Source organism: Octodon degus, unplaced genomic scaffold, assembly GCF_000260255.1.
Source record: "Octodon degus isolate 3935 unplaced genomic scaffold, OctDeg1.0 scaffold00063, whole genome shotgun sequence".
Taxonomy (NCBI): domain Eukaryota; kingdom Metazoa; phylum Chordata; class Mammalia; order Rodentia; family Octodontidae; genus Octodon; species Octodon degus.
The window spans coordinates 12,715,269-12,723,459 of NW_004524639.1; the positions used below are offsets into that span (position 1 = coordinate 12,715,269).

Genomic DNA, 8,191 nt, shown 5'->3' on the forward strand with positions numbered 1-8,191 from the left:
AAGAGGGTAATAAATGAAAATGAGAAAAGAAAAACAATGTCACAGGACTGTACTGTTACAATGTTGTATATGGTTAAATTCTAAATTTCTGTGTAAAAATATGTAATTGTTTGTTCATATTTTTAAATATTACTTTTTTAATTTCAATTTTCTTCTTCATATTCTGTAGGGACTCAAAATTTAACATATCAATACTTGATGGAAAATATCTGTTCCATGTTATGTCTAAAATGTTTGATATTCAGACAGATAATGAGGTTAAATTCAACTAGTAATAATAATAGACTTGCCTTCTAGAGGGTTAACCACCTAAGTTTGCAGACCAAAAATTAGAGAAAAAGAAGGTCTGGGAGGAAAGCCAAAATTCTGGCCCTAGACTTTCAAGGGTAGTGAAGACTCAGGACATAGGAGAACCTATACTGTAACATACTGTAACTCAGTTGTGTCACAAATTTTCTGATCAAGGAGATTTTGGGGACACAGAGCGAAGTGATCAACTCCGTAGAGTGTGCCTAAGGAAAGTCACATAGAGAGAATACATTCTCTCAGGCTTTCATGGAGAGCAAACTGTTCGCGCAATGACCATGACTCATCCACATGGCTGACACTGACAAAGGATCTACAAAGTGTGGTACAGGGTTTCAGGACAAATCCTAAGGGGATTTGACTGACCTTGTGAGATAAAAAAAAGTTACATTTCTGGCTATATAGGCCTTGCTTTATCTTGGTCTTAACTATCCAGAAGAAAGATACAAAAACAAAGTATAAAAAATAAAACCATATTAATACACTGAGCTGTAAAAAGCTCAAGTCAACAACTTCTGACATTGCCAGTCTTACGGAAAACCCACTACTATTATGGACTACTGGACTATATTGGAATATTTTGCTGAATTCACACACCTACAATATTTAATTGACAATGGAATACCCTTCTTTTTCAAAACTAAACAAAGAAGGGGATAAAGATGCACGATCATTTTGTATCCATACATTCAAAATTGTTAGGATAGATATACAGCTTCTTTCTCTTCGGTCAGTGAAAAGAAAGACTTGTATTAATTGCGTTTGGACAGGATATCATGTCTGCATCTTGTACAATGAATAATCACTAAGACACCAATATGCAATGTATTAATTATTGAAACTGTCCTAGTAATTGGTTTTAAAAAATACATTGCATATTGTTGTCTTCATAGTAGTTATTCATATTACAAATTTCAGAAACAATATCTTGTTTAATACTATTAGTATAAAGCTTTCTTCTCATTGAACTAAGAGAAAGTAACTGTATATCTATCCTAAGTATTTTGTATATACAGTTATATATTTTTTCACTAAAAATATGGTCCCTAATTTATATCCCCCTTTTTTGCCTAGTTGATCTATCTTTTTGTGACAATGAGGTATTGAGGTCTCTAGTTACAATTATGTTATTGCTAATTTGATTTTTCATGTTATTAGTAATTGCCTTATATAATTAAATGCTCTCCATATTTGGTGCATGTGGTTTGTTAGTCTCTTTCTAGGCTTCATTTATTTTTGTCATATTCCTTTAGTGGTTCTTTCCATTATCTGTGATATATTATCATTATATTAAGAGATGATTAGTATACAAGTGAAGCACTCTTCTGGTGTTTCAAAGAGAGTCCTGTTGCCATGGTCTTGCCAACAACAAATAGGACCTTGTTAATACCTCCTAGATATATACTCTCCCATCTCTACTTCCAGCCCACCATGAACTGAGCTACTTTTCTCTAAAATAGTCATTCAACAAAATTATTTTGCCTTGGAAACTCTAGACTATTTGCTACATCTTCTAAAAACGAGTTATGTTTAAGTTGTATGTGTTAGATATTTTGTCTAGTGACAGGAATATTAACTAATACAGAAATTGATATCAATTATGAGATCATTGCTTTTGCTGTACCTAACAATGTGATTTAAGAGCCTTTAGAATGTTCATGAATAGCTTGGATATATTTGGAGTTGTTAACTCAAGGAGGCCTAGAGTGCTGCAAGCAGGGTCTGATGGGTGATTCTGGTCAGATCTCAAAGACTACAATGCTGATAATAATGCAAACAGGAGCAAACAGTCTCAAACATTCCACTTGGTAATAAAAGCACCATTGTTCTCTTGACTTGTGCCATTTGCAGTAATTATGGCAGAAATTGTGTCTATGTTTTGTTAGTGCTCTGAGAATTTAGGGGAGCAAGGATTAATAGTGTTGAGAAATTTGTCTAACAGAAGAAATTCCAAGGTCATGGCATGGGAACTGCTTTATTCAGATTAACAGTAATAACTGGGGGCAAGAAGCAGAATATATATTTTTTTTAATTTTTAATTTTGACCCAGTAGGAAGTAAGTGAAATTTTGAAGTCCAGGAATTCATGGTTACTGAAAAAATTAGCTTTAAAATGAAGGCTAGGGCTGGGGAGATATCTCAGTGGTCTAAGCTAAGTGCCTTCTTGGCAAGTGTAAGGACTTGGTTTAATCCCAGGTACTACATACAGTGCCAGCCTTGGAACTGTGCATGGTGGTGCACACCTGTAATCATAGCACTGAGGAGGCTGAGAGAAGAGGATCATGAGTCTGAGCTGTATAGTGAGACCCTGTACCAAAGATATATATATATATATATATATATATATATATATATATATCTTTTACAAAATGAGGCCTAATACTTTGCATCAGGAAAGTAGGAATGACAGCTTGAAAGCTTATAAAAATGAGGCATGAAAAGTAAAGCCATATTAATATGCTGAGCTGTAAAAGGCTCAAGTCAACAACTACTGACATCTCCAGTCCTGTGGATAACCCACTACTATTATAGACTACTGGACTACATTGGATTGTTTTGCTGAATTTGGCACCTACAATATTCAAATGGCAATGAAATACCCATCTCTGACAAAATTAAACAAAAAAGAGGATATAAATGAAGGACCATTTTGTATCTGTATGTACAAAATAGAATAGAAATACAGCTACTTTCTCTTGATTCAATAAGATGAAAGATTTGTACTAATAATGCTTGGACAGGATATCATGTGTGCATCTTGTACTATGAATAACTACTATGAAGATGACTATATGCAATATATTAATTATTGTAAAAGTCCTACTAATCGGTTTTGAAACTCTCTCATTGTTATTTGTTTCTCAATAAAATTAATTTTTAAAAAAGAAATGAGCAAGTCTCCACCAAACAACAGGCTCAAAGGTGCAAGAATATCTTTTCATTTGTAAAGAGAGACTCAGGATTACTGTGAAACAAGAGCCATAGAGGGTATTTTCCCCTGGGTCTCATTTCAGTACTGCTTCTGCTGCCAGCAAAACTTGGCATCATCTATATGATTCTAGATTATTGGCATGTACAATACAAGAATTCTGTGGTCAAAATGTCTTCAGTGTAGATTTCCCTGAGAATAAAGTGCATGGAATTGGGGCAATGAAGTCAAAATTTCAGTTGGCTGCAACCAACAAGGATGTAGATCTGGTGACACCAAACTATTTGGAACTAACAGTGTGTGTCCCACATGCCATATATCTAGCTAGACAATTTAATCGTTGCTCTGACCAGTTGCACTTTGCTTTAGTTATATTATTGCCAGTTCCTCTATATAGTACACACCTTCTTGAATGATAATATTTATGTTGTGCCATTGTATCTTTGAATCATGTAACTTGATTTTATTTTAACAGAGGCTTATGACTGGGAGTTTGAGTCTCTAAAAACACTTGAACTTATTTTTTTTTAATCTGGAGCAATTAAGACTTTGGGAAGTAACTGACTGCACATGTGACTATAATTAGGTTAGTTATATTGTTAGATGGAATTATGAACTTCTGATTGTCTTTATTGGAGATTAAGTTTGGTTTTTTGTATATGTATGTATGTGACAATGGCACTGACAAGTAGTCAATTGTTACCATTAATTCTTATGTCAGTTTTCACTGGATTAAGAAATGTCTAAAAGAATTTTAATACATTCTCCTGGATATGTATACATGGAGATATGTCCTTCATGTTACATTTTGTTCCTTTCCTATACCTCTGTAGCACTGTTTTGTTTGCTGTGTGCTATTTTCTAAGGAGCTTTGCTCTGCAGTAGCTTTACACCTTGAAGATTTTCCCTGATTCCATGAGTTAAGTGAAACTTTTCCTCCTTAAGTGGTGAGTGTTTGTAATCTGTCTAGGTGATAGGAAATCTAATCCAGTGATATGGATTTCTTTAGGTTCTTTTCATCTTGGAAAGTATCCATCAACTTTGAAAGTTAGTTTTTGTTTGCTTCAGCAGCACATATATTAAATTAAAAGTTAATTTCTCAGGATATAGAAGATTGATTGGCAAATATTTTCTTGTAGGGCTTGGGAAACATTGTTCTTAGCTCATCTAGACTTTAGGTTTTTTTTTAATTTATTTTATTTTGAAAAGTAAAGAACAAATGTATGTACAAAAGTCAGAAACAAAGGTAGAAATGATAACATAAAACAAAACATTTCACAGATTTTCAAAACAAGAATAGCTGATTAACAATAGTTGGTATATTAACTATTTTTATCTTTTATTCATTTTAATGAGAAAAAAAGAAAACAGTAATGAAGCAGTCTTAAAACAGGTTAGTATGACTGTTACAGTAATTAATACATTGCATATTGTTGTCTTCATAGTACTTATTCAGAGGACAAGATGTAGACATGATACCCTGTCTAAACAATATTATTACAAAGCTTTCTTCTTTTTGAACTAAGAGAAAGTACCTGTATATTTCTCCTATCTTGTATATACAAATTATTTTCACTACAAAGTTCCTTTATTTATATCCCTCTTTTTGTGTTGTTTTGTCAGAGATGGTTGTTCCTCTGCATTTAGAGAAGCTAAACCATGAGGTATAAAACTAGTGCAATATTAATATGCTGAGTTGTAAAAGGCTCAAGCCTATAACTTGTCATAATTGTCAGTCCTGCTGATAACCCACTACTATTATGGACTATTGGACTATACTGGGTCATTTTGCTGAATTCAAGTACGTACAGTCTTTAGACTGGCTTTAAGTATGTAAAGGTCATTTAAAGGCTTCTCCAAATATGGCTTTAAATTTTATATTGAGAAATCTTCAGTTATTTTGATGAGCTTGCCTTCATAGATTGCTTGATGTTTTTCTGTAATAGCTTCTCTTATTCTCTATTTTCATTTAAATTCTTATTTTGACAGGAATGTGTCAGAGAATGTTTCTGTCTTTTGTGGTTATTTGAGGTGCCATATCCTTTAAGTCGTTGAACATGAAATTGTTTCCCTAAAATTGAATTTTTTCTTCTAATATTTTAGTGAATAACTTTATACCTTTAATAACTTATTTTGATCTTTCCTAGTTCCTTTAATTCTTAAGTTGGTGTTTTGAGCCACCTAGAAATATTGTGATCCAGCTTTCCTAGTGTCCCATTATTTGAAGGGAGAACTGTATACAAAATCTACTACTTTAAGTATGGATATTGAACTTTTGATAGATGTCCTTCAGTTTGAACATCTGTATTTCTCATTTACTCATTGGAACCTTTCATATCCAGAATTTTTATCTGGTTTCTTTTAATAGTTTCTAATTCTTTACAGAAGTGGCCATTCATTTCTTGCATTATCTTCAGTGTAAACAAGATTTTGTCTGATTTAAGCTTATTAAGCATTATTTCATTAGATATTTTACCTGATTGTTTATATTGTCTTTAAATGCACTGAACATCTTATAGATTTGATTATTTACTTCTGCTAGATGTCTTGAGACATTCTCAATTCTTTATGAGGAACTTCCTGTACTTCCAGGAATGTAAGATTTTGAGAAGTAGAATTTTGCCAGGTGTTCTCTATTGCCTCATTTTTTTCATGTTCTACTAGTATTTTTCATTGTTCAGAGTTTGAGAACAACTAGTGTAGAACATCTGTCTCTCCTGAGGAGGTTTCTTTAGTTAATGAATATCTTCTTGTGATATAACCTAGGCTTTGCTTAACTTTCCACGATCATGCACCTACTCAGTGGAATAGGATCAGTCCATGTATCTGTTTAACAAGGAGAGAAAAAATATTATTTATATAGTTATCTACAAAACGACCATATTTTGATCATATAATTTAACGTTGTAAGAACATCAAAGTTTTTTAACAACTCAGGAAAACAATTAAATAATACTCATAACAAGTACTAAAAGATGTAGAGAATGAGTGAATGGAAACAAAAGGAAATTGGTTAGATAATTTTTTTAAATGAAAGAAAGAAAACAAATAGGATTTTAGTGATGTATGTAAATCTGGAGTAGAGGGAGGGAAGACACATGTTTTGAAAGGCAGATCATTGTGATTGCTTGAATTGCTTATCCCAAAGTCTCATTCTCTCTTGGGCCCATTAAACATTTACCTATATGTGAGAGAAGAGGCTTGACAGTTTGGGGAACTGCTGAGGCACTTTCTCATTTCCTATATAGACATAATCTGTTAGATTTTATATGCACTGTGGTGGACATACCTAGTTGGATGTGTTTGTCTCTGACTTACTATTGGACACAATTGTATCAAGAGGAGGAGAGCAGAGTGGAACAAGTCAAGCATGTAGTTTTCCACTAATCTTTGGAAGGCTTCTTTGACCTCGGTCTACTTTCCTCAGTGTTAATCCTTATAACTGCTTACATTTGTTCTATCTCGCAATAGTTTGGTACATTGTGCAATGCCTCTAGACTCTGCCGCTCTTCTTTAGCTTTCTGACCACACTAGAATTTCTCTCCATGTCTCTCAAACAATTTCTATCTAGTCCACAAATTTATTCCTATTTAGGGCTTCTGCTCGATACTCAGGACTGTCTGGGAGATAATGGTAAGGAGCTCACCCAGCATACAGATCAGTAACCTTTAGTGGGCAATGGGAAGGATCATGTTAGGCATCACATTCCGTGGGGACTGGAAGGTTGTCAGGGGTCAGAATATTTCATTGGCACAGAACATAGTGCTATTTGTTGGGGTGCTGTGAGTGTGCCCACTTTATCAACTTTTCAGTGTCTTTTCTCCACCCTCAGATCATGTTGATTTCATGAACTGCTTATCCCAAAGTTTCATTTTCTCAGTGCTTGCTCAATGTGTATTTTTAAGTTCCACTTTCCACCGCCCAACACCACCGAGGTCGCATTCGTGAGGCCTGTCTGCCGTCACCACTGACATGTGCTACATGGCCTCTTACTTGCTGGCTATTCTTGGAGGCAATGTCTCCCTAAGCACCAAGGACATCAAGAAGATCCTGGACAGTGTGGACATCGAGACAAGATGACTGGCTTAATAATGTCAATGGTGAGCTAAATGCGAAAAACATTGAAGATGGAATCACCCAGGGGATTGGCAAGCTTGGCAATTTGCTGGCTGGGGGTGCTGTGGTTGTCTCTGCTTTTCCTGGTTTTGCGGCTCCTGCTGCTGGATCTGTCCCAGCTGCAGCAGAGGAGAAGAAAGAAGAAAAGAAGGAGGAGTCAGAGGAGTCTGATGATGATATGGGATTTGGACTGTTTGATTAAATTCCTGCCCCTGTACAAATAAAGCCTTTTTATGTTTTTTTTTAATCAAGTCCCTATTAATGTTCCTACTGCTACTTTTTGTCCATAGTATCTGTGTGCTCTGTTTGGTGCTCTACCACACACCTTCCTTAGCATACTAATCTGACTGGATTCTCTCCTGTAAATATCTCACTTACTAGGCTCCATCTCCCAGTAGAAAAAGAACTAGGATAGTTGGACATGGACTGGTGCCTGTGTATGAAAGTCATAAGCCCTGACACAACTGTTATGCTGGGATTCTTCCCTCAGGAGATTAGATTCTTTGCAAAGGTGACACTTTCATTGATTCATGAGACCTGGGCTTTATGTGTTGCTAGGATTAACAGTGTCCCTGCTTCTTTCCCTAAACACTTCCGCTATTATCTTTCATCAATTGGGCTTCACCTTAAAGTTGCCTTCCATGTTTTGGGATTTTTGCCCATGATGCTTGCCAAATATCTGCAAATTCTGGTGATCAAGCCCTTAGTGTTTTATGAGTATGGCTGCCTCTATCTAATATGATGAAGAAAAGTCTGATGTTTAGTGAAAACTCTGAAGCAGTTATGTTTTGGCCACATAGCTTGAATACATCTAGGAATTCAATATATATAATGTTGACAA

At 34.9% G+C, this 8,191-nt stretch overlaps 1 pseudogene; it reads left to right on the forward strand.

Moving 5' to 3' along the window:
* Positions 1 to 7,206: 7,206 nt before the first annotated feature.
* LOC101572028 lies at positions 7,207 to 7,552 on the forward strand (annotated as a pseudogene).
* The last annotated feature ends 639 nt before the right edge of the window (positions 7,553 to 8,191 follow it).